General features: G+C 40.9%; 1 protein-coding gene across 1 annotated transcript in view; it reads right to left on the bottom strand.

Moving 5' to 3' along the window:
* The window catches only part of ATP2B2 (ATPase plasma membrane Ca2+ transporting 2), a 398648-nt gene that overhangs the window by 286857 nt on the left and 86700 nt on the right, over window positions 1–25091 (bottom strand). Inside the window, exon 2 of the mRNA XM_058845506.1 lies at window positions 6608–6659. The gene's annotated coding sequence lies outside the window, so the exon portion shown is untranslated. The remainder of the gene's footprint in view (window positions 1–6607; window positions 6660–25091) is intronic.

Below are 25091 nucleotides of genomic sequence, written 5' to 3'. Positions count from 1 at the left end.
CTCTCCTCTCCCATAAGTTCCTGATCATTATTTTCATATTTTCTGTTTGGCATATAGGAACAGGATAATACCAAGTTTGAACTAAATTTCTCCATGACTATAAAAATATATTTGATTAAACAGATGTCAGCAAAATTTTATGGAGTGAAAATTGAGTAACAGATGGTGAGGTCTGTGGAGTTCAAAGAGGCTGTATTTTATTAAATAGGAAATTTGAGGAAAAGAATTATTTTGCTGGAAATATTGATGCAGTGTTTAGGCAAATGTAAAAGCATCCTTACTTGATAGAAAACAGTAAGTTCAAAAAAAATTAAAATAGATCCATTCATACCATGAAAAAAGGGGATTTTATTCTACCTTCTTTTTACTGACTACAGCACAACATCAAGGTTCTCAAAGAAAAATAATGGGGAAGAAAAGAACCCAGCTACCAAACCAAAAAGAACAATGACCTTGATTAAGCATCCTGAGCAAAATACATCTTTTGTGTGATACACAAACTATTGTGAAAACAAGTTTAGAAGTACTAGACCATGGGATAATAAACAGTTATACCAAGCTTATATTATAAGCATTAAACAAAATTGCAAATAATGGCTTGTGTGCTATGGGAAATGAGACAGAAGGATTATAACTCCTGACTGTCATTAATGTATCACCCCTATTCCAGCTTTACTACTTGGAATGGTAGAAGAACATTGCCACCAGTGGAACATAGACAGAGAGTCAATGAAATGAAAAGAACATCATAAATGTAATTATTATTGCACAATATGATTTCTCTCCCTATCCCTACGGCTCTCAAGCCTTTTCTTCAAGCTGATATTTTAAACATTTTATTACATCATTGGGAAAAAAATTCAAAGGGCAGAAGTAGATTCAAATTCATGACCAGGCTCCTTCAGCATCAAAGAGAAAGCTACAGTACCCTGTGGAACAGCAGTCAGTGAGCTGCCTCAGATGTCCAGGGGGAAGAATTGGAGAAATCCAATCATTCCAGAGCACTTAACCATGCTGAGAGCTGCTTGTTGTCCAAACAAGCCTTGTGTAGGTTCACAGGCAGGAGACCCCTCTGAGTGCCCCACACCAGAGGTTTCAGAGCTGACAGAGCCTCTCTCACCTGCAAGAGGCACCAGCCCCGGTGGCCAGACCTGCACCAACACAGCCCAGCTCATCAGAGAGCTCTGCTCATCCCCAAAACCTGCTGGGAGCTGCTTCTGCTCTGCTCTGTCCCTCACCCAGCACAGCTCAGGCTTTGGCACTCCCTTGGATCAGAGCTGTAAGTGCTGATGCCACCAGGAGTGGAACCATCACAAACACCTAACAGGTATTTCTGAGCTCGTGTCTCCATTTCTCAGTGACATTTCCCACCAGGTGTTTAACTGTGCTGTCAGGGTTCCTGATGTGTGCAGCCTCAGAGCTGTGGAAGCTGCTCCATCCTCACATTGAGAAATGCTGCTTATTTTTCACAGAGTGAAGGTGCAAGGAGCTGAACCCCCCAGACTGTGATTGCAGAAACAGAGCTTACAACTCACCAGTAGTTATGGTTTATTAATTAAGATCATATTTATTAGTGGGTTTAAACCTTGACACCAACACCACAAGAATCATTTTCCCACAAAGACTGTATCTTAGGAGAGAAACAGTCAGATAATGTTTGACAAAGTGATAAAAGAACCAACTAATTCAAGCCTCCACAAAGCCAAATACCCTCCTCGAGTTTACACTTCAGGGTTTTGTACAAGCACAAACTCTTCAGGAGCAATGTTTAGCTTTACAACCCATCCATCATTCCTTCCTCTATATTGATCCTTTTATCAGTCACATCCGGGTATCTTGGGCTGGTTCAGAGGCTCCAAATAAACACATTAAATTCTTTCTGGGTTTATATTAATTCCAGAGTAGTTTAGATCCTGTTCAGCACAGCCCTCCAGCCTTCCTAAGGAATAACTGATTGGATTCAGGCACTTTGAAAGCACATGTATGTTGTCTGAATTATTTTCACAGGCTTTTATAGACCTAGAAATCCTGTATTTAAACAAGCAGAAAAAGGAAACATTGGAGGTGGGTGTTAATTACTCCTATTTACAGGCTTTTTAGCAGTTTCCCATATTGGTTAAAACAGAAGCTGTATCTTATTTTCAGTGATTCAAAAATCAAGGCAAGACACAGAAATTCATCAGAAAAATCAGAGACTACTTTTTCAGAGATATAAAGGAAAATGCTGCTTACAAATCTCAGGCATCAGCTTTTAGATCTATCCTTTATCTTCCTAAGGCAAACATGATGATCAATCTATAAAAAAATCCTGAAATAGTCACCCAAAAACCTCCTCTTAATCTTCAGCTGTTCAAGGATTCTGCAGTTTTCAAAAGAACTCTTAAGCACAGGACATTTTGGTGTTTGAAGTATCCAGTGTTAAGGGCATGAAAAACATCACTGAAAATGTTTAAAAGGGATTTCAAAGCTTGACCTAAGTTGATAACCCTGGTTAAGATTTTCATTTCTGGATATTGATGATAAAATGGCTGAGGACTTACAGAGAGGAGAAACTAGTTTTACAGCAGCATTTTAAGTTGTGATAAGATTCCTAAATATAAATGCCCAAAGTTAATGTGCCAGAATGTTCATTGGGTATTTTTTAAAGGAAGGCACAATGAATGATCTTAAACCTATATTTAACCTCAACATAAGAGGCAGTTCAGTATTTAGGGAGATCTGAAGGAAGGTCTTGTTCTCATCAGATGTCTTTCTTCAGCTTTGGAGGAAGAAGTGCTAATTTCCATTCTTCCCCATTTTCTGACATGCTTTAGGATTCATTGTGGATGTGGGAAAAGGAATTATTTGGCCTCTTGAATAGAAGGAAAAGGGAAGTGGGAGGGTCATGTCTGGAGAGAGATCTCAGCCCCCCTATTCCATGTCAATGTTATGTGGCCTCAGGCCAATTTCTCAGGGCCAAACCTGACAGCTGCCAGAGAGGTTTATCGTGAAATGAAACAAGGAAAAGTATTCTTGGGATACTCTTATGGAACCTTCTTTTTATTCCTGCAGTGAAAGGCAGGAAGAGTCCATCTAAAGATACCAGATCATTTACAAATGGAGTCAGAAAAACAGAAAATTTTGTGTCGATATGTGCGACACTCCCCAAACTTCATGAACTCCATTAGAAATAAAAAACAACTTGTTAAAATCATCATTCTTAAGGTGCTTTTAAATACTTCTAAAATAATTGTTACCACACTGCAAGCAGAAGTTCCTGAGGAGCTGTCTGTTGATCCCTTTCACTGACAAGTTACTCTTTCAATAAAATCTCACGCCCACTGTTGGTACAAAAAATACTTTTTTGGTACAAAAAATACTTTTTTGTTGGTATTCTCACAGAGAATGATGAACAATTTAAAAAAAATTTTTTTGTTTCCAGAAGGCTGCTCTGTGCCCTGGGAATGCCAATGGATCCCTGATGGTGCCACGTTCCTGGCACGCCCCAAGGCACAGAGGTGACAGGGAGACAACGAGGGAAGGGTTTCCCCAAGCACAGCCTTGCACTCACTGCCTTCTTTAATGCAAGCTGAAAGAAAACTGCTCCAGCTGATAATTAAAAAATAGAAACCAAACAGTTAAGGCCTGTCTGATTAATTGCTCTACTTAGCTAATTTGATAAGCCCTCCGTCAGTTTTCTGTGCCTCTTTCATTGGCTTGATCTACTTTGTAAATTAATCTAATTATGAACACCTGCAGTCCAAAGTCCCATCTCTGCACAAGTTTGACAGCTCTTATTTATAGGCTTACAGGTCAGTTCTGAGCCCCATCCTGCCCCAAGAAGCCTTCCTGGGGCCCAAGGAAGGGAGACAGCAAGGGGAATATGCAGCAGAGGAGCCACTCCCTGTCTCAGCAATGCTTCATTCCCTCTATATTCAGCAACATAAACTGCATTCTACGAGAAGAAATCTAATAAAAATTTACAGCAGACAAAAGATGACAAACGAGTCAAAGTCATCACAGTCCCCACACCACATTTATCAGATCAGCCACACAGCAGGAGGGGAATGATAATGCCAGCTCCAATTCAGGGTGCCATGGGATCTCCAAAGAAACCAGGGACTGCACAAAGAAAGTGCCGTGGGTTTAAACCACACTGCAGGCTGCAAGCTGACAAAACTGTTTTGAAAAGTTCAGCATCGCCTAGAGTGAATATGTGTTAGATAATAAAAGATTTTTATGATGTAGATGTGTGGCTTTCCCTTGATTCCCATTTCTACTTGCACCAGTTCTTCACACAGGACAGAACTCTGCCAAAAGAACCCAATCACAAAACTCTTGTGCTACAGTATTTTCAAAAGTATGGACTGGTAACTGATTTAAAACCAATTGTACTGATAGTTTTAATTGATCTCTCTTATTGCTACTTCATCCTCATTAATTATTGTGACTATAAATTAGAAACAAAAGTAAATCCCAAGCAGTTTTATCTGGCTATGAAGATTTCTTGCCACTGGATTTGCAGTTCCTTTTCACAATTTATTTTGTGGGCAGAATTTTTAATACTTTGTTTTAATCATAATTTTCTCCTTCTAAACATCATAGAGAGATTGAATATCATAAAGTGTTTTCTTTCCATCAAAATCAGGAAAAGTTATAATTCAATTCATCTGGGGGTTCGTGCTAGCCTTGATAAAATGTATTTTTAAAAGACAAAAAATAACGTCGTCAGACGTGCCTGACTCAAAAGCAATTTGCATTAGTAAAATTTAACTGTAAGCCCTTGAGATGGCAATGGTTTATTGTATTTGTTGTAAGAAATATTTTAGCTGAGCAATGCCAAGCTTGGGGCCTTCTGCAGTAACATTGACAAAAAAAATTAGGAAGCTGTTCTTCAGGGAACATCTGCAGAGCTTGCAGGAGTTCCCTGCTAGATGGACCCCAAAACGAAGGGCACTCCTATCCTACCTCAAAATACTGCTCTAATATTTTAAACCTGAGAATATGAGGAAGTGAAGTTATTAATGGAGCCATTAACTGTCTCTCTGGGGCTCCCAGATTAATTAAATTCAGAGTCAGTGCTAAGATCCTCACAGCCTTTCCAAACCTCCAGCAAACACCTGCAGAACTGCTCCAAATATCACCATGTTGTACAGCACACTGTGGAAAAAAAAATCATGCATTACATGGAAAAGCTGCAAAAATGTCAGAAAAGTATAGAAAACAACACCAAAAAAAAAGATTAAAAAAAATTAAATCAAGAAATGTTGGCAGTAAAAGACCTGACAGATGTTAAGCTTTTGTTTTTGCATCATCTCCCATTGCAGAGCACTAAGTAATTAAATGTGATGTGCAACTGAGCAAGGGCTTGTCCTTTTCATGATCTGAAAGCTGCCCAGAACCCTTCAGCAGGGGCTGCTGGAGACCCTGCAAGGCAGAGGCTTCCCCTGGGAAGTGGGGATGATATTGAAACCCCAATGGATATCCCAGGATTGAACACTTTCCTCCAGGAATCTGCAGCACGTTCATGACTGCCACAAGTGCCAGGAAGCTCAGCTGAACGTGTCTATTGATTACCCTGACAGCTTCAGAAGGCACATTTCCACTGGCTGAGGTCAGCTAGGGAAGGATTAAAAATCTGTGTCCCTCAAAGCCTTGGCCACTCCTCTGACATCCCTAATCCCATCAGCGAGGGAAGGCTGTTTATTAACTTCTGCTCTCAGAGGTGGAGGGCATCAAGCTGCTCAATCATCCTGAGGCAGGTAAGGGAGAACTTAGGAGAAAAAAAAAAGATTAAAACGGGGAAAAAAGAAAAAAAGAAAAAAAAAGAACACTGGAACCACATGAGGATTACCTACTTCCATTTAAAAGAACAAGGAGAAAATAATCAGTTTAAAAATATGTATCAGTAAACCCAGAAATACAGAAGGTGTTTGCTACTTAACCCCTCAAAAAAAAAACCCCAAAAATCCAGAACACAGTAGGAAACCATTTGATAAATGTGAAGCCTAATTCCAAAAGCCGGTTCATTTTCATATCATAATAAAAGGAGTAATTTACTAATATTTAGAGGAGAAGGGAAAGAGAAAGAACATGTTCTGCTGAGGAGCAGCAGAGGGGCTTCTTTTGCCTATACAAAATGGGTTTATGAAATATATTTAACCGAGTTATTTTAAGAAGTGCCAAAAAGTTGGCAGCCACTGAGAATTCCTTAGCATAGCTAAAGAGCCTGAGGATTTGGAGCCAGGACAAAATGGGATTCACTGGGCCCAGGCTGGGCATTTTGTGTTTGTAGATCTCCTCATGTGGGGACCTGTCAGGAATTCTGATGCCACTGATTACTCCAAACTACAAAACTGACCCCATCCTGCCTCACCTGCAATTTTGACCATGACCACTGAAACTTTGAGGCCATTATCAGATCCTTCACAGCTTCTTAAAACTCATTTTGCACTAGATGTTGTAGGAAACAGGGGATTTGTCACTAATTCAGAAAAAACAAAGACTAAACTCATGCCTGTGTGGTTGTGATGGTTTAAAATGATTGATTGCTACAATAACATGATATCCCCTTGATATAATAATCCCTGGAATGACAAGGTGGACAACAGGAGGAAATCAGGCTCACCATGAACATAGCGCACCAGGCGATGAGATCTTTGTGTCACAGCATGCAAGACCTGATAAAAACAAAGAAAAACCAGTTTATATTTTAGAAATTTAAATTATGAACATAAAATCAAAGAAAAAGACAATTATTATAACGCAGCTGGTTTCCTTTAGATCCAAAAGGGTTTATTGCACAATTAATAAAATTAAGCTCATCTCTTCTGTGTTACTCTGTAACAGAAAATTTAAATGTGAGTTTAAAAAAAGTCCAACGCACCTTCAAAAAATAAAATAATACACACCTTCCAATAGAACTGAAGCATTAAATATTGCCTAATTCCAAAAAAATCAAACTAACAATGCACACAAGAGTTATGATACTGGTTGCCATTTATAATTATCTTGTAGTAGCATTCATGTCTACAAGTATTCGGCAGAACTGATAACCTCAATTTTCCTCAGAATCAAATATCTTGAAAGGAAAATGTTTACTAAATCAATACATGCATGAATTGGGGCGCATGAAAGTTTTCCTCCCTTCCTCCTGGAGATGAAAACAAACATCTCTTCAGAGAATTACATCGGGACAAACACACAGGCGTCACCAATCTAATGCCAGGATGAAATTTTCAGCAGAGAATTTATTTCAATCCCTTCTGGGGGTGACTTGAAGTCAGCAGAGGCAGAATCCTGTGTGCAGCACATTCGTCAAGCCACAACTTGCCAAGCAATCAGTGAAACCTCACGCTGCTCGGGGAATGTCTCCTAGAGCAGCAGATTTATGCAGGAGCACAGCAGTGCCAGCCCTCCAAGAGCTTCAGGACACAGAGATTCAACAGCAATTTCTCTTCTAACTCCTCAAAGCACTTCGGCCAGAAATTAAAAGGACAACAAGACTTCTTTGAGAGCCAAAGCTGAGTTAGAGAGGTGACACATCATGAATTAAATTGAAATCTGGCCAGAAAAAAAAAAAAAATATCCTAACCCACTTGATTGAAGTGCCATGTAAGCACTACAAGTGATAAAAATACCTCTCTCCCATCCTGAACTGACAGAAGTGCTTGCAGGAGCTCCAAGCCAAACATCTTGTTCCACCACCTGGGCTACCAACATCTCTTTAGCACATTTATTCCAGAGATTCCCCATTGTGGGAATACATGAAAACAGCTAAAAACCAGAGCTCTGTCACTCTGAATTGCACATACTACACTAGAGCTGAGCAAAAAGCAAGTCCATCTTCTCCAGGAGCTGAAAATGCAACCCCTGTACTGGACAGCAGTCCCAAAAATCAGCAGGCAACTCCAGGAACCAAACAGCAATCAAGGAGACACAGTAGGGGCAAATACCCAAATCCCAGGGCTTTGGAGTACAGCAAGGCAGAAGATCTCTACCAGAGGGGATGGAAATGGCACAAAGTCCATGAAATTAGGGGGAAGGGGACTCCCAGCAGGACCCAATGCAGTCAGGGATGGGAACACTTGGCTCTGTCCTGACTAAATCCCAGTTCCAGCACCTACTCTTGGAGGCCTAAGTTGTAAAAACTGTTTGTGCCCAGCAGTGTCCTTCAACCTCCTGCCTCCCTGTGCCTCAGCAGTAAAGCTGCTCCACTTCTGTGAGATTGATTTTGAGTATAAATTCAGGGGATAACATAAAAGTGCTCAAACACCGGGGTGATAAATTAAAATAAATGTCTCATCGGTATTCTCAATATATTTCTCTGACTCTATAAAGATTCAACATTTTCAGCCTGGGGAGGATAACAAAACCAGAATCCAGGAGTAATCAATGCTATTTTTAAAATGTATTTTTACTTTAATCAGGGATTACTTAAACCTCAGCCAGATCAATATTTATGTATTTATTCTTTCATCTGGCTGTCCCAGAGTTTTAGACAATTATAGCTGTCAAAGGTACTGCATATTGCTGTAAAATTCCCTGTGAAAGAGTTTGATGTAAGAAAGCCAGTCACTCATGAAAAAAATTAAAGTCATACAAAATTTATAGTTAAATAAAAACCTTTGTGCTTCATTCATTTCCCTAAAAAGTTTAAAACCTTGCTGGAGAAGAAATTCCATGTGCCTGCAAATCAGTCACTTGCTGCAGCTGCCTAAAAATACGAATAACCATAAAGAAATGGATAATCAAAGAATTTACTAGAAAGAAAAGAATCTAATGGATTTTTTAAGACTGGTTTTGATGAGGGAAAGGTTTCACCTTCCCAAAGTGAAGATGGAATTATAACAAAATAGATGAGTTCCAATTTATTCAATATCCAAAAATCTGGAAGAGTCACAGAGGTGGCAATGGCAGGCTCTTCATCCACAAACCCATTTCCTACAAAAAGGAAAATAGATTCTCTTTGGGGTAGAAGGGCATGGGAGAAACTTGATTAAGTATTACAAGAAATGCCTAAAAGGGGAGGGAAACAAAAGGATCATTTTTGTCATTCAGTGCTGGGATGCTCAGCTGCTGCCCAAACATCCTGAGAACTTTTTATTTACTTTCAAAACAAATTCACAGGTACTTCTCTTGGTAGGTGAGGCTGCTGAAGTGGTTTACAAGGTAAGGCAGAGCAGCTCCAGCCTCTGCCAGCCCAGAGCTTCAACTCTACCAAGTGTTTCCACAGAACCAGAACCCACCACCACTTCTTACAAGTGAGACAAGAACAGGGCTACGATGGCTCCAAGTTTAACCTGATGGTGATTGTTGGCTTTATTTTCTAAATGCTGATGACCAAGGTCTAACTAATACTTCACCCTCTCTTAAAAACCCACGTGTAATGCTGCAGCTAAACATTTTAAGTCAATTTTGTGCTGCTGAAATGGCATAATTTCCCCAGGATTCCGTGGCAATTAGGAGCAGCAGTCAGTAAGGTTATTTTTAGCAAGTGCACCTCATTCACACATTTCGCAGTGCTGCTCAGGGATCACTGATCTATATGCATGACTGCAGCGATAAAATCTGGCAACACTCTTTAATAATGGTTTCAACTGTTCTAGGCGTGTTTCGAGCAACATACAATTATTCCAACGCCTAAAAAGAGCTTTTCCACTTGCAGGATTTTCCACTACTCAGTATGTGCACCCTTGCAGTTGGATAGTTAAGATTTTCCATGATTTCCTTCATTTGATTTACACCTTTTCAGCCAGTGGACAAAAAAAGGTGTCCCTGCCCATGGAAGGAGGCTGGGACTGGATGGTCTTAAAAGTCCCTTTTAAACCAAACTATTCTGCTCAAAAAAGGTACCTAAGATGGGATTTGCAAAGGCTGGAGGGAGAGATTCTTATCCTGATGCAAAAATTCATGAGGGTACAGCTGAAAAATATGTTGTTCATCAATACATATTTATATAAATATTGAGAATGATCACTGTAAGATCTTTATGATTTTGTTGAATTTTAGTGAGCATCGGTATTTGGCATGACACTGAACAAAGCTAAAATTAAAACTGTAGTTTGGTCAGTTTTGCTGTGTTTTTCAACTTAAAACAAATTCCAGTCATATGTTCACTGGATCACCACTGAATTTCTTTTTACTTTCTAAAGAATTTCTTTCTACTTCCTACTTTTGTCCTCAAATGCTGCTGCTGCTGCTGTACAGTACCACTTCTTAAGATAAACAAAACAAATTGAATTGATCAAAATTAGCATGAGATTTTGAATCAAGCATAGTGCTTTCTGTTAATATAAAAGGTGGCAGAGCTTTGGGTGAAGCAGGGATAAACAAAAGTCAGCTGTGTTAGGACATCTCCAGGAGGAAAAGTGCCCAGCTGGCCATCTTTCCATCCTGTGCAGACCTCAAACCCTGCTCCACTTGGCTCTGCATGCCAGGACAAAGTTTATTCATGTTTGAAGGTGGAATGAGTTTGGCATTAGCAAAAAGCCCATCATGAACTGTCCAAGCTGGTGGAGGAATGAAATCACAACAGCTGAAAGCCAGAGACAGGACACCAGGAGAGAAACTGCAGTGACACTTGGAAAACACATCACAAGTGATGCATGGGGAGAGGAGAAATCAGTGCTTTTTAATTAAATGGTCATTTTGAGGGCTTTGTCTTCCCCTAAACCCCCCTGAAATAGTGGTTCAGATCTCTACTACACTTTCAACTGCTCCCACCTTTCATAAGTGCAGTATTATTCCAAGTTTAGCTCCCAGCATGAAATGCATCTTCTTCTCCCTATAATTCCCCAGGATCTCAGTATCTGTAATTACAGCACTACAAAACAAACCTGACAGCCACCATGGCAGCTCTTTTTGTCAGACAGAGGCAGCAAAGCCTCTCAGTGGCTGTGCCACATCCACTGTCAGCTCTCATCAGGCGGCAAGCTGAAAATCAGCAAGTGATGGCTTCCCTTGTTCTATCAAATGAGTCAAAGATGTTCTTCTGAAGAGGTTCTTCTGACTCTCAGTCAAGTTCTTACTGGAAGTGGGAGCTGAAAACGCTGCCCCACAGCACGCTTAGATTTTGAAACATGCCAGCCTGGTGCTTCTTTAATCAAACTTACTGACATTAAAACAAAAGTGACATCCCAGGCACCTTGCATCACTCTCGGAGCTGGAAAAGGGTTGCAGACACCAAACAGACAACACAGCTTTTCTGCTTGGTCATGGAAGTTCTGGATGGTTATTTAAAATCATCTCATGTGTTCTGTTTGCAGACCTGAGGTGACTGATGCCCTCCATCAGCGCCCTGAGCTGGTGGGAAGGAGAGAATGTCAGAGATGAAGATAAAAGTGCTCCTGTGCAATGTCCCAGCACTGCTGGCAGTGCCTCTGTCCCACAGTCCTGACTGACACATCACAAAGAGCTGGGGACTTTCTCTGGGGAGGTTTGGTCATTGAAAGTGTTACTCTGATGGAGGAAAGGGGCAAAAACTTTTTGGGATTGTGTTTTGGCTTGGGGTTTTCTGTTAGGTGGGGTTTTGCCCTCTTTATGTCTTTACTTTGTCTTTATTTTAGTGGTGCAGATTTTGGATGATAAAAACAGGTATTCACCACCTAAGAAACTTCACTGACTTCAATCCTCAAGTATTTCATACAGTGACTATTCTGTATATTAATGTAACGTAAAATACCTGAATGAGCAACTCTACCAAAATCATACAATAGATCCTGACAAATTTGGTTCAAATTTCCTTAGGTACAGTGTGATTTAGATGTTGATCTGCACTGTCTTTGGTATGGTTAGTGGCTTAAGACTTACTGGTTTATCCATTTTATCCTAAAGCCATCTGTAATAGATATAAACAGGAAAAAAAAAATCATATAAGGGTTTTTCAGACAATAAACATTTGTTCCCTAGAGGTATTCAGCTTCAAAATAAATAATGAAACAGGGATTTAAGATTTTAAGTGCTGGAATCAAAGCTCTGTATTTCAAAAGACTGGGTGATGCTCAGCCTTCATTTGCCTGCACACTGCTCAGATCCCAGTTTCTCACTGGTGATGGGACTTTTCTCTATCCCAGTTTCTCCCCAGGAGATGGGACTTTTGTTCTTCTGAAATTGTTTTAGTTATAAGAAAATTCAGTAGCTCAAAAGGCACAGTAATAGCTTTCCCTCAGTCATATTAGACATATATTTTCTAAATATTCCCTTTCATTTCTAACAAATGGGGCTGAATTTGTAGCAGAACTTGAATATCAAAGAATATGATACAATTATGACCCAGCTTATCTGCAAACTCCTTCACAGTTTGTATTTACCAGCACTTCATAAACTCCAGTTATTATCAATTCCTTTAATAATTTGGCTTTCTGATTCTAGGAGATTATCTGGGCCAGAAGAATCCTCAGATAATAACTCTGTGATGTTACAGAGCTTTACAGCTGTATTCAATGTAGATACGTGTTTTCTCCCAGAGATCAGTTCAGGGATCCAATAATGCTTTTGGACAGTTTAAGGCTGTGCAATAAGCACCCCATAAAAACTGATTCAAAACCAAATCATCTTATAAAATCTGAGAAAACATAAATCATGGGTGAAAAACAGGGGCGTTATTAGGAAAAACCACATAATTTCCTATATCTGAAAGCACAAGTCAAGAAGTAACGAAACACTGCTTTTCTGGGATTCCCAGGTAGCCATCCCTCATTCCTGTCCCTGCAGAGTCCCAGGAGATGAGATTTCTGTGCCATGCTTTAGGAGTGGCAGTGCCTCCAAGCCTCCAGCACCACGGCAAAGGCTCCTTGTAGGGGATGACCAAAACCACAAAGCAAAGAATTTGATTTAGCCAAAAAATACAAGTTGCTCACTTGTCCCAGTAAATGCCAGGTTTAGTGAGCACAGCCACCAAGAGGTATTTGATTTTAGGCAGCATTTTGAAATGAAACTGGCACTGGGAAGGAGGAGTCCATCATTCTCCCTCAGTGGTCTAAAACTCAGCAGCCAGGAACAGTTCCATTATCCCAGCCCTGTGGAGAAGCTGTTTCATCTCATTTATAACCCTTCAACATCTTCCCACAAAGCAGAAGGATCATGCCAGAATCCGAATACTCTTGCCACTGTAGCCATTATGAAATAGCAAATATTCCTCCCAACTTCCCTCCTGTACCACTTGCCACTGGTACTGCTGAGCTTTAATTGCTCAGCTTTCAAATGAACACGGCCCCATTCTCTCCTTAATGTATGCAAATGTACTACAAGAATTTTCAAAGCACCGAACAAAACTTGATATCAATTTCTAATTAGAAATCTCTGCAGCAGCCCTGGAAATCTCAGCCTCCTCTCTGTGGTTTTGTTTAAAAAAAAAATTAAAAAATCCATGTATGTGGTCATAGAAATGTGTATTGTATGAATGTATTTTTTTAATTTATTCATGAAGAAATATTTTTAAAGGCTGCTCAGTGACAGAGGATTTAACACAGTGTTATGCAATTACTGGTTCAACAGCTTCCCCCACCATGTACTTTTCTCTGCATGTAAATTTTTTGGAGTTATTTCTAAGGCAATAACTCGATATCAAAAGTTTAATTTCAGAGTGTGACAGATGACAAATATCTTCTCCCTATTTAAGTGCTCCCCCCCCCAGTGCTATTCTAGTCTGTGCAGAATATAAATGACCAACTGAAGGCAAAAGAAAAAAAAAAAGCCAAAAGCAATTTTCAAGGTTTTTCATTAAAATCCACGTTTAACAGAGAATTAATGAGGGGGGAAGAAGTTACCCTCCCTAAATGATTCTGATCAAAGTACCTTTCTTCAGAAGCTTCACAGATTTGCTGAGCAATACATCACTCACATCCCCTCCCAAGGAAAAAACAAATTATGGATTGAAAATTTGGGTTGGCTACAGTTTACTGTAAATACATTTATGACACTGCAACAAAGGAATGCTGCCTTGTACACAGGAAGGAAAATTCCTGCAACATTCTCCTAAGTGAAAAGGACTGCACTTAATTTAAGACTTCAGTTCAGTGTGTGCTTAGGTGGTGAACCTGGCCACATCTCAAAAGCTTGCAGAGCTGCAAGGCTTGGTGTAAGAAAGATGAATCGGCCTTAAATTAAGCCCATGGTGTGTAGTGAGGCTGATAACCTTTTTGGTAATGCAGAGAGAGGTTTCAATCCTTGCTCTGCTCTCTGTCCCAGCACAAGTTCACACAGCCATCCTCGATTCCGCCTGCGTGGGCCAGACCATCAGGGATTGGGGTTGTGCTGGTCCTTTTTCAGGTATTTGGAAACTACAGGAATTTTCTTTTTTTCTGCTTTTTTCTGCTCCTTCATCACTGGGAACATTCTCAGGTGATGCACGTAGGAAAATAAATTCATTCAAGAGAAAATCTCCCTCAAGCACCAGAGAAAGCCATCTGTTGGCTTTGAGTCAAGCCCAAAAAGAAAAAGGGCTCTGGTTGTGTTCCCATCTCATTTTGCTGGGAAGCAGAGCATACATCCTGCAGTGGAGAGGGCACATCCATGGGCAAGGCCTGCCAAGGCTGACCTGCAGCTCAGCTAAACACCCTCTCACAGGAAAAAAGCTATCAAAACACAGATTACAGCAGTTTGCCAGGCAGGCAGATCCCATCCACAACCATGAGCATCTCACTGGGAATTCAGAGAATGAGCAGCATCCCCAGCATTTCCCACAAAGCTTTAATGCTTCTGCTTTTTATTTTATCCATATCCCTTTCTTCAGGGCTGGCTACAAGTGCATCCAAACATCCTGGAACTGAGAGAGGGTTTAACACCTCCCTGGTCACACAGCTGGGGTTAAACTGCTTTTCTGACAAAGTTTTATCTGCAAATTCATTCATTTTCTCTATTAAGGTCTTCCAAAGCACCAGCAAATATGATGACAGTGCTGTCAGGCAAGGTGATTTATGCAAAGATGCTTTCCAACATTTTCCCAAACTAATTTCAGTGTAGTTGTGATAGCTGGTTTACCCATCACTTATAGTAAGCACACATATTAATTATTCATCACAAATTGTTATTGATTACACATGTTCCAACTATTGCAAGTTGTGACTATTGTTGTGTTGTAACTTGAACTATTGCAAGTCTTGCCAGTATAATCCAGCTAGTTGAAATTTAAAGAAAATGTTAATTTAAATTTTCTCTTATTAAATAACATACTGAAATTATTTCCATGGGACATCCAGAAGTGGCTCAAGGTGAATTCTTTTGATTCAAAAGCCATCAGGACATTTTTTTCAATTCAAATATAATGAGATGCCAGTGAAAAAAACGTCCTGGTGGTTGACAGGTGACTCCATTCCTAAACCATTCCTTCTACCTTCAGTGGATGGGTCTACGAAAAAAAAAAATGCTTATGAGAGCAGTTAGGAAAAATATTGGTTTCTTACTGGGATTTTGTGTCAAACCATTCCCTGCAAGATTGTCACAAAAGGATTCCCTGGAGCACACTGCTGCTCTATTAGGAACGGCGAGGAGAGACAACACAGACTCTCATGGAGTCGAACAGGAGAATTTCTCTAGTTTATTACTTCAGGTCTTTTTTATAGACTGATATGTGGAAAGTACAGAAAGGAAACTCTTATTGGTTAGCAAACTACTACATCACCATCATTGGTCAGTGGGGCTCACCACCCCTCAACCTTCTCCTGCAAGAAAACAAGGAACAGGAAAACACCACCTGCAAGGCTGTTTTCTGTCCCTGAGGATTGTTTTAATTCTTTCTCATGTTTTTCCCAGGCTACTTTTTCAGGCAAGACTGAGGAGCTGTGCAGCCTGTAATTTCTACAGGCACTCTGTTTCAGAGTTAGCATCCATAGCACACCACTGAGCCCTCTGTTTGGATGCAGGTGATGAGAAGCCCTCCAAAGGCAAAGCAGGGCTCTTTTGGCACCGTGCGAAGGAGAAGTATTTTAAACCATTGCATCGCTCCGGAGCCTTCTCCTGCACAGCTTTCCCCCACACCATTGTCACAAAGAGACAGCTCTTCATGCTCCAGCAGGAAGCCACCCACACACAGATCCAGAAAAGCTCCAGATAAACTGGCTTCTCCTGGCCAGGCCCGTGATGTCCCCGCTCCTGCCACGGCGGTGGCACCGGCAGGATCTCCCCATGGCTGTCACCCACAGCTCTCAGCAGCCCCTGCAGCTCCTTCCATCCCACCCCAGCTCCTCCCTGGCTGCCCCCAAAGCACATCCCGCTCTCTGCAGGTGCTCCCAGCGTCTTCCAGCAGCCAAAAGTAGGACAGCTTGCTGCTTCCCCTCTGACAAGAGGGTTGTTGTACTGCAAAAGGGAGGAAAATGGGAAAAAACAGCTTTATTCCTCAGGGTAGTAGCACAAAAGATGATGATGCTACCTTAGTTTCCCAAAAATCACCTTATCTCGAGATACCCATCAGTCACCAAGATTTTCACAACCATTAGGAGATATTTCAGCTTAAATTTCCCCTGACAAGAGGTTTTTACCTTTGTAAGGCATCTCAGTTTAGAAGAAAAGTTTCCTTATTATGGACTAAGAAAAAAAACAACCCCACACACAAAAAAACCCCAAAATAACAAAGAGAAAAGCACAAAAGTGCTCAAGTTGTTTAAGAGAAAACCATAAGTACAAATTGCCATGGAAAAAGACATAGAATTTGTAATATTTTCAATCTTAAAAGACTTTCATAATCAGTCACCACTATTTTCACAACCATTAGAAAATATTTCTGCTTAAATTTCCTCTGACAAGGGTTTTTCTACCTCTGTAAAATGTCTTGGCTTAAAAAAAATAACCAATTTCCCTTATTATGGATTAGAGATTCTTGGTTTTACTGACTGTCTTTCTGTGCAGGGGAAACAACACTAGTACTCCTTGCTATGGATTAGAGATTTTGGGGTTTAATGGATGTCTTTGCTGTGCAGAGAAAACTTTACTTTAGGCTACACAGCAGCATAAACCATTGCTCAAGACAATTTCCAACCACATGAACAAGTTCTTGAGGAAATACAAGCATAAAATGTTCCTGTTTTAAATGTTCTAACTCTGTAATATATTTGTCTTCTTGTTCTGATAAAGTATGCATGTTGACAAGAGAAAAATGGAAGAGAGATCCAAGGGAATAAAACCCCTGCCATCAACTACAGAAAATGTAACATGATTTCTGTTGTACCAGAGATTAGAGATATTAAATGCAAATACATGCAAAAATGCTATTCATAAAGTGATTTGGAGGCCTTGAATAACCTTTTTTGGTAAAATGTGTCATTCACAGAATAAATGCAGATATATCACATTGTGAGATGTGATATAATGAATTGTAAGTGACATAGTATATGTTTGAGGGTCTTTTTTGGCCCTCATTTGAGACCATCAACATCCAGATCCTCAGAGGCTTCAGCATTCACAGAATCTTGGAAAGGCTTGCACAGGGTGCTCAGAGAAATTTATCAGTGATGATTAAATGATGAAAATGCTTTAAGATTACTGCAAATCCTATTTGGTGGCAAATATTTAACTTTACACAACAAGCATCCACATGCCAGCTGAAAACCAACATAAAAACTTCATTATTAGTCTTCACAACATGGAGAAATGAGATAACAAATACAAACTGGCAAACCATAGAGCTACTTTTCAGCAACTGCAGACAAAAGTAGAAATGCATCAGGCTTGCAGCAAGTAAAATAAACTGGAACCAAGAGCTGTCACCAAAATTTGGCCTAAAATCCTTGCAGACACTGCTTATGTTGGTATGACTGGGCACTACCTGTTATTTATAAGTAATGGCATCATTATCATCCCACATGGGACAGCAATCCAAGGCCTTTCCCCACTGCTGTCACCATTCCTTCAGTTAATGAGCCATGAGAAAAGCCCCTCTCCCAGGTACCTCTAATCCCTGCAAGGTGCAACACAAGCAAGGCTTGGTTTTGTTTCACAGCCCAGCTTGATTTACTGCCTGAACTGAAGATGACTCCTCAGACACCTCCAGCACGCCCAGAAAAGCCAATTCTGCAGCCTCTAACAGGGCTGCAAAGAGGCCCCAAAGAGCTGCTGTTCCAGGCAGCTGTAACACCTCTGAAAAAGAAACACACAGCCTCTCTTCACTTCCACCAGAAGTCATTGCTTTTTCTCTAACTCCCTTATCATTTCCATCTGGGACCTGGGAAATATCTCTATGCACCATCCTCAGCTGGGACCAGTCTCACAAAATAAAATCTGCCCAAGAGCAGGATGCTGCTGGTGGATTCTGCTCCCACAGCCAGGCCAAACAACAGCAGCACTCAGCAGCCATGAGCTCTCCTCAGACAGTAAGTTCAGATAAGCAGCAGGATGGACTCAGAGAAAGCACTGGGCTGGAAAGGAACGTAAAAATCTCCAAGTTTCATCCAGTCCCACACCCTGTCTTAGGCAGGGACATTTTCCACTATCCCAGGCTGCTCCAAGCACCAATGTCCAGCCTGGCCTTGGACACTTCCAGGGATCCAGGGGCAGCCCCAGCTGCTCTGGGTACCTGTGTCAGGGCCTCCCCATCCTCACAGGGAACAATTCCTGCCCAGTATCCCATCTATCCCTGCCCTCTGGCAGTGGGAAACCATTCCCTGTGTCCTGGCCCTCCATCCCTTGTAAAAATCTCTTTCCATCTTTCTTATGGGCTCCTTCAGGTACTGGAAGAGCCCAATTAGGTCTCCTGGCAGCTTCCCTGTTTAGTTTTGGGGTACAACATTAAAAACAAACCAAACCAAACCACAAACAGAAAAGCAAAAAACTGCTCAAGTTGTTTAAGGAAAAACCATAAGTACAAATTGCCATGGCAAAAGGCAACAAAATATTTAATATTTTCAATCTTAGCAGACTTTCATAATTACATGTTCCCTTAGCAGTAAATCTCACTCCCAAACAGTACCTCCTGTATCGTGTTAAGTGCCAAGGGCTCCAAAGAACACATTCCCCCAAATATTTCTCATATGAATAGCACATTATGTTTACTATTTGATACATTTATAGTGGCACACTAAATATACGCTTATGAAAAAGGCTGGATTTATTTCCAGCATATAAAAGGCCATAAAGTTTTCCTTCCATAGGGGACCAAGCTAACCATGATCCACTCCACCATTTGCCTCAAAACATTTCTGTCAGACAGTTTGATTATTTCCCACAGAGGACACATGGCCCTTGTCTCCAGATAAATCTCCAACATGAGTTAAAGCAATAAAGGCGTTAACAAGGACCCAGGTATTCTGACACAAAGGCATATTTCTTGACCAGTCCTATTTCCACAGGCCAAAAGAATATATCAAATTTCCCACCAGAGTCACACATAACAGAATGCCCCACATTTCAAAGCAAGGATGCATTAAATTCACTTAAGATTTCTCTACTCCCATTTTAACTACTTACATGTTTAGCCTAATAGTGGACATTTTGTCTTGCTACACTCCACTCTCACTTCTTACTCTCACTGCTTCAGATTGAGCTTCACTCCTAAATGGACAAAATGGCCAGTTTTTGGATGAGCAGGGGAGAAGGTGATTGTTTGGGGTTTCTAAGTAAGTCCATTTTCAACTGTCTCAAAGTGACCATTTCAAATCAGTAACAAGCTTTACAGCAGGCTTGGTCTTCATCTTTTCATTTACTTGCTTTTATTTCCCCTAAACAAGCAAAATATAAAGCTTTCAGGGATTTCCAAAGTTACCCATACTCATCGCTGCCAAATGGAAAATGTGTATTATATTGTAATATCCTATAACCAGGATCCTGTTGCATAGGAATACTCTGTATCAAGCAGACATTTTCCTTTAGAAGCAAAAAAATTATTCCTCCTTTTTTCTTTTCATAAAAGCTTCTTCCTTAAAGTCCACGTGTTAATTTCTGTAACGTAATAATAAATGTTGCCTCCACAGAGAGCTTTTTCTGGAGCATCTGAAGATGCTTTTTATCATTCACTACAATATGCTGTGTTTTTAGAACCAATGTAAATATAATGTAAGCAAGCCCAGCCCCCAGTGGAACACAGGAGCTGAGACAGGGGACCAGGACACAAAAACTCTCGCTCGACTGGCAGCACAGCTTCCTCAACACCTGATATTTGTGACAGGACCTGTTCACTTAGGGAATGTAGAAATAAGTAGTCTGTCTTTTCTAGACATGGAGATTTGGGATAAGAAACCAACAGGACCCAAAGAATTGTTGGAAAAGACTTCCAAGGTCATTAATCCACCTGTTAATGCAGCACTGCCACGTTCAGCGCTGACTTATGTCCCCAAGTGCTGCATCCACACGGATTCTGAACTCCCAGGATGATCCAACCACAGTCCTGGGCAGCCTGTTCCAGTGCCTGACCACCCTTTCAGTGAAGAAATCTTTCCTATCATCCAAGAGAAACCTCCCCTGGTGCAACTTGAGGCCATTTCCTCTTGTTCTATTGCTTGTTGTCTGGGAAAAGAGACCGACCCCCAGCTGGCTGCAGCCTCCTGGCAGGGAGGTGTGGAAGGAAACTGTCATTTATCGTGGTAAGACTTTTAACACTGTACAGGAAGACAAAGCAGGGATTCTCAGAGCAGCAACCTGCTCTCTGAGCCAGTCATTTCTAATTCTACAGGACACAGATCAATACTCTTCATCCTTACGAGCTGATTCGCTGGAGTTATTGTTCCTGCTGCACCTTTAGTGCACAGCAGAGAGGTTTAAATCAAACCCAGGGAACAAAGGAGGGCTGATGTGCCTGTGGGGAGGTCGGGATGAGATGCAGGCTCTGCTGAGTGCCTGCAGCCCCCTGCTCAGGAGCGCTCAGCACCACAATGGAGCAATCAGCCCTTCTGCATGGCCACACAGCCAGCAGGCTGCTCACCTTGCCTCTGAATGCAAGGGCTGCACAGGGGAATTTATTAGCTAGTGAAGAAGACAAAGCAAAGAGGAGACCACCTGAAATCTCAGAATTCCTTTTGGAATACCAACATTTGCATGTATCACTGCCCTGGCACTCAGAGGAACACACAAAGCCTGGGTGGTTTGCACACAGCCCAAAGACAAAGTAGCAGCACAAGCTCCTGGGAAAAGTTGCTGAACAGGGAAAGGGAAATGGCAAAATTAAACATTATCTTAGATAATCTGGGCTGAATATTGTTAAAATCTTCTTTCAGCTTTACAATCACTTGCTGCTAGGTTGTTTTTTTTTTTGGTTTTCATTTCAATGGCAGCTTGCAAATCTCACTGAAGTGTAATAAAAATCATAGCGCTTCATGAACATAAACTATTAAAAAAGCCACCATTTATTACTTCAGTGAAACAAGAAATGGAAACTCTAATGTATCCCATCTGTCTAAATGGTAATGAGCCCATGCAAAACTCATTGCGGGGTCAGAATCCAATATTTCCCTTTGGATCATTCAGTGCAAACAAAGTTCATGTCAGCTCTGGTTCCAACAGCAGAAAGAGGCAAAATGAGCTGCATCTCCCTAGATTTTATTATGCTGATCAGATATTTCTCAGAGTTTGAAGCCTCTTCAGTGTACAATTTGATTTCACACAATCAGTCCAGTGTGGACTGGAACATGTCTGCAACTCTTGTTTCTCAGAACGCTGCTCCACCTGCCTGGAGAGTTTCTCCCAAGGCACACGGGCTTGACTCACCCTGAAGTGGGAATATTGTGGCAGTCAGGACTTGTATTGACCTCAAAATTTGAAGTACATATCTTCTGCAGAGCATTTTATGTCTTTAAAAAGCTTTTTTAAACTTAAATGTACATTTAAACATGTAGTTTACTAAAACAAGTTGGAAGTTTTTTTGAAATAAAAAAAAGTAATTTTGGAGTCCTGAAGATTTGATTGCCAAAGCTGAGTGATAAGGGCACAGTAACTACTACCTACATGCTTAACACAACTGACAGAGATCCAAACAGCTCCATTTAAACAAACCAAAAAAAAAAGGAAGAAAGAAAACCAGGTTGGCAATGTACAACATCTTCCTTTAAAAAAAATAACAGACAACAACAAAAGGCAAAAAAACCTTCACATATTTTCCTACATTCCTTGACTAGAAACTTGATTTTGAAACTCAGCTACAACAGGCAGGTTTACAGAGCCTGAAAGCAAACTGGGTACTATTTGTTTTCCTTTGCAGTGCTGCAGGACCAGCATCCAGAGCAGAGCTAAGCTTTGGCTCAGGTTTCTTTGATCCTGGAAAACCAAGTTCTGCCAAAACTGTTCAAACAGCCCTGCAGGCTTAAGGCTAACAAGCAAGTGAGGCTCATCCATATTCAGCAGAGCTGAAGGGTTCCTGTGCTGGGAGCCCAGAGCAAACCTTCACAGATGCTTTCATGGCCCACACCTCTTGTGACGCAACCACCCACACTGGGCTTGCATGATAAGCACCAGCATATCAAAGTGTGATCAATTAATTTATGAGTATTTAATATGCAAAGGAAAGGTCAGCTAATTCCCTCACTGAGATTAAGAGACTTTTTATCATTGATGGCAGCTACAGGTACATCTGTGGTCCTGCAGCTCAAACATTTTAAGCCCATAGGCACAGACATCTACTAAAGCTGCTCACAGAAGGATGATTTATCTTTTCACACTCACTTCCCACTAATTTTGTTACTGACATACCAGTAATTACTGTTTCTAAATGCCTTCCCTACCTTCTTCAATTTTAATTATACCGTGTCAGCACCTAAAAATGTACAAACCATGCAGAAGACAAAGAAGATGCATTTCCTATGGAGGCTCCAGAGCTTTCAGAAGATGGAATACCACTGCAAGGCCTCAGTAGGCTGAGGTCACCAGCTTTGCATTGGGAGTCCCAGATAGGGATAAAAATAAATGTGAAGCTTTCAAGGGCTGAAAAAGAGAACTGCACCAGATTTTTCCTGACTCTTACTTGCCATCCTTCTGAGACTCATTTCTTCCTAAGAAATGGCCAAAGAAAAGGTTTTCTTGTCACACCAAACAGTACAAAAACAAAGTTCCCAGTCAGCTTTTAAAAGCTTTTACCCTCCCCTCCAGCACTTCCTACCACATCTCTATTACCTGCCAGGGCCCATTCCAGTAACAGTACATCAATATTTACAAAGGAAGCAACATTTCCTTGCAGACCACCTTGAGGAGAAGCACATCAGCTGAGGAGTTCTCCCACCTCCAGCTCCACCTCCAACCACCTTCTCCACTGCCAAACAAGCTGGAGAGATGTGCAGGTTCATGTGATCTGCAATGGTTTATAAATCAGAGCAGAACAATCTACCTGTGAGGAGTTCCTTGTGAGGGGGATGTGAAATAATGTCTGAGAGGGACTCGAGTGGATCGATAATGGTTTGTCTTTAAAAGTAAGCTGAGGTCAGAGAGCCAGAGCCATGAGGAAGATGGAATGCCATGATTCAACTTTCTCAGCCATGGTTAAGTTCATAAAAAGCTTCTCAATCAGACTCTCACCTGCTTTCCACCTCCAGAAAGCAGCGTGACAAGCCAGGGACTCTGACAGGGCCTTTTTGGGAGCCTGTTTTCCCTCTGCTGTTAAATAAGGTTGCCTCCCAGTTCTCAGCTATTAAGAATTCGTTCCTCCTCTCGTGTAAGAGGGAATTACCTAATTCATCACAGCTCAGCCTTACTCTCATAACAGCACCTACAATCAGGGCATGTGTCTGTAATATCTCCTCAGCAAGTTAACCCTTCTCCTCCTAACCCTCACAGTCTCAAGGAAAAAGTCACTAAAGCTCTGAAAAGAAAGAGCTGGAGGCTGGATCCAAAGAGGAACTAAAGTCCCACTGGGCAAGGCACAAAACCTGAGCCAGGTTTTACCTCTGCTCCCCAATAACAGCCCAAGTCTTGCTTTAAGGACACAGACTCCCTATGGACATGAATCAGGACATTTCAAGGGACAAGGTCCACCAGGAAAACACACAAGTGTCTGAATGTGGAGTCCTCTCTCAGATCTTAGGAACTTCCTAGGAAGAGGCACTCCTTTTTATAAGGATTTGTAAAACCTTCCACACCCATGGGAATGTTCCTCAGAATAATTTGTCATGTAAAAGGAGCAACTCAACTATTTCCTTCAGCCCCTGCTATTGCAGCTTTGTTCGGTGTTTTTGTTATCCTCCATTCATCTGGAAGATAAATTGCATTGTTCTTATTGAAGCCAGGCTGATACATGAAACACAGTGCAGAGAACTCCTGCAATGATGTTTTTCATGCACCTGATGGAGGGTATAATCCAATGGACCTACATTTTGCAGATAAAAACCAAAACTGGTTCTTCTGATTCCCTCTACTTTACATTCTTCCTTGGCTCACTGAGGAGCTTTTTTACCAAAGAGATCTCTGATGGACATCTGCAGATAACAGAGTGACATTTACAGACAAAGTGAAATTTACTGCTTTGCCCACCAGTGACATTCAGTTCTTACACTGTTCATTATTTATTTTATAAAAGATTCCTGAGAAAAGAGGGTAAATATTTTGGTCTAATTTCATTTAACATAATTTTCACATTCTGCTGGTATGGTAACTTAGTGGCTGTGTTACTTCCACACTCATTGAGGACCCCTCAATTACTTAAGAGATTATACCAAAAATATCTTGGTGGGAGACTTTCTGTCATCTAATGAAGAAAAGAAACTTTTCTCTTTTTTTTAAGCACCACAATCACCTTTTAAAATAGAAAACAAACTCCTGTCTCATTAGGAGTGTACTATACAATGACAATTTAAAAGGCAACTGTCAGTTTTCTATCTTAGGTCTTACAACAAGGAAAATTTAAGTATTTCTCAAAGCCTGGAGATAATTCTGGAAATGTTTTAGACCAGCATCATTTTTTGGAAGGGTTTTAGCAGCTAAGATTCTAATAAAGTATCAATTAAAATTTTCACTATCCCACCTAAAAATATGCAGAACCCAGCTCCTGGTCTGACTTCACAAACATCCCAACAGTCCAGGCTGTAGAAATAAAGCTGTTGCTGCATTTTTCCTGCAAGGTTTCAACAGTGACACACAGGAAGTCAAAGGCTTTTGCTGGAGGGTTTTGCTCCACAACAAATCAAGGCAAGCAGGCCCCAGATCTCATCTCCCTCAGCACCCTTCAAATGCAGCTCCATTAGCATTCAACACACTTGAGATCAGAA

The sequence above is a fragment of the Poecile atricapillus genome, chromosome 9 (genome assembly GCF_030490865.1).
Source record: "Poecile atricapillus isolate bPoeAtr1 chromosome 9, bPoeAtr1.hap1, whole genome shotgun sequence".
Classification (NCBI taxonomy): Eukaryota; Metazoa; Chordata; class Aves; order Passeriformes; family Paridae; genus Poecile; species Poecile atricapillus.
The sequence above is the reverse complement of the archived record's forward strand: the minus strand, read 5'-3'. Positions and strand labels throughout refer to the sequence as shown.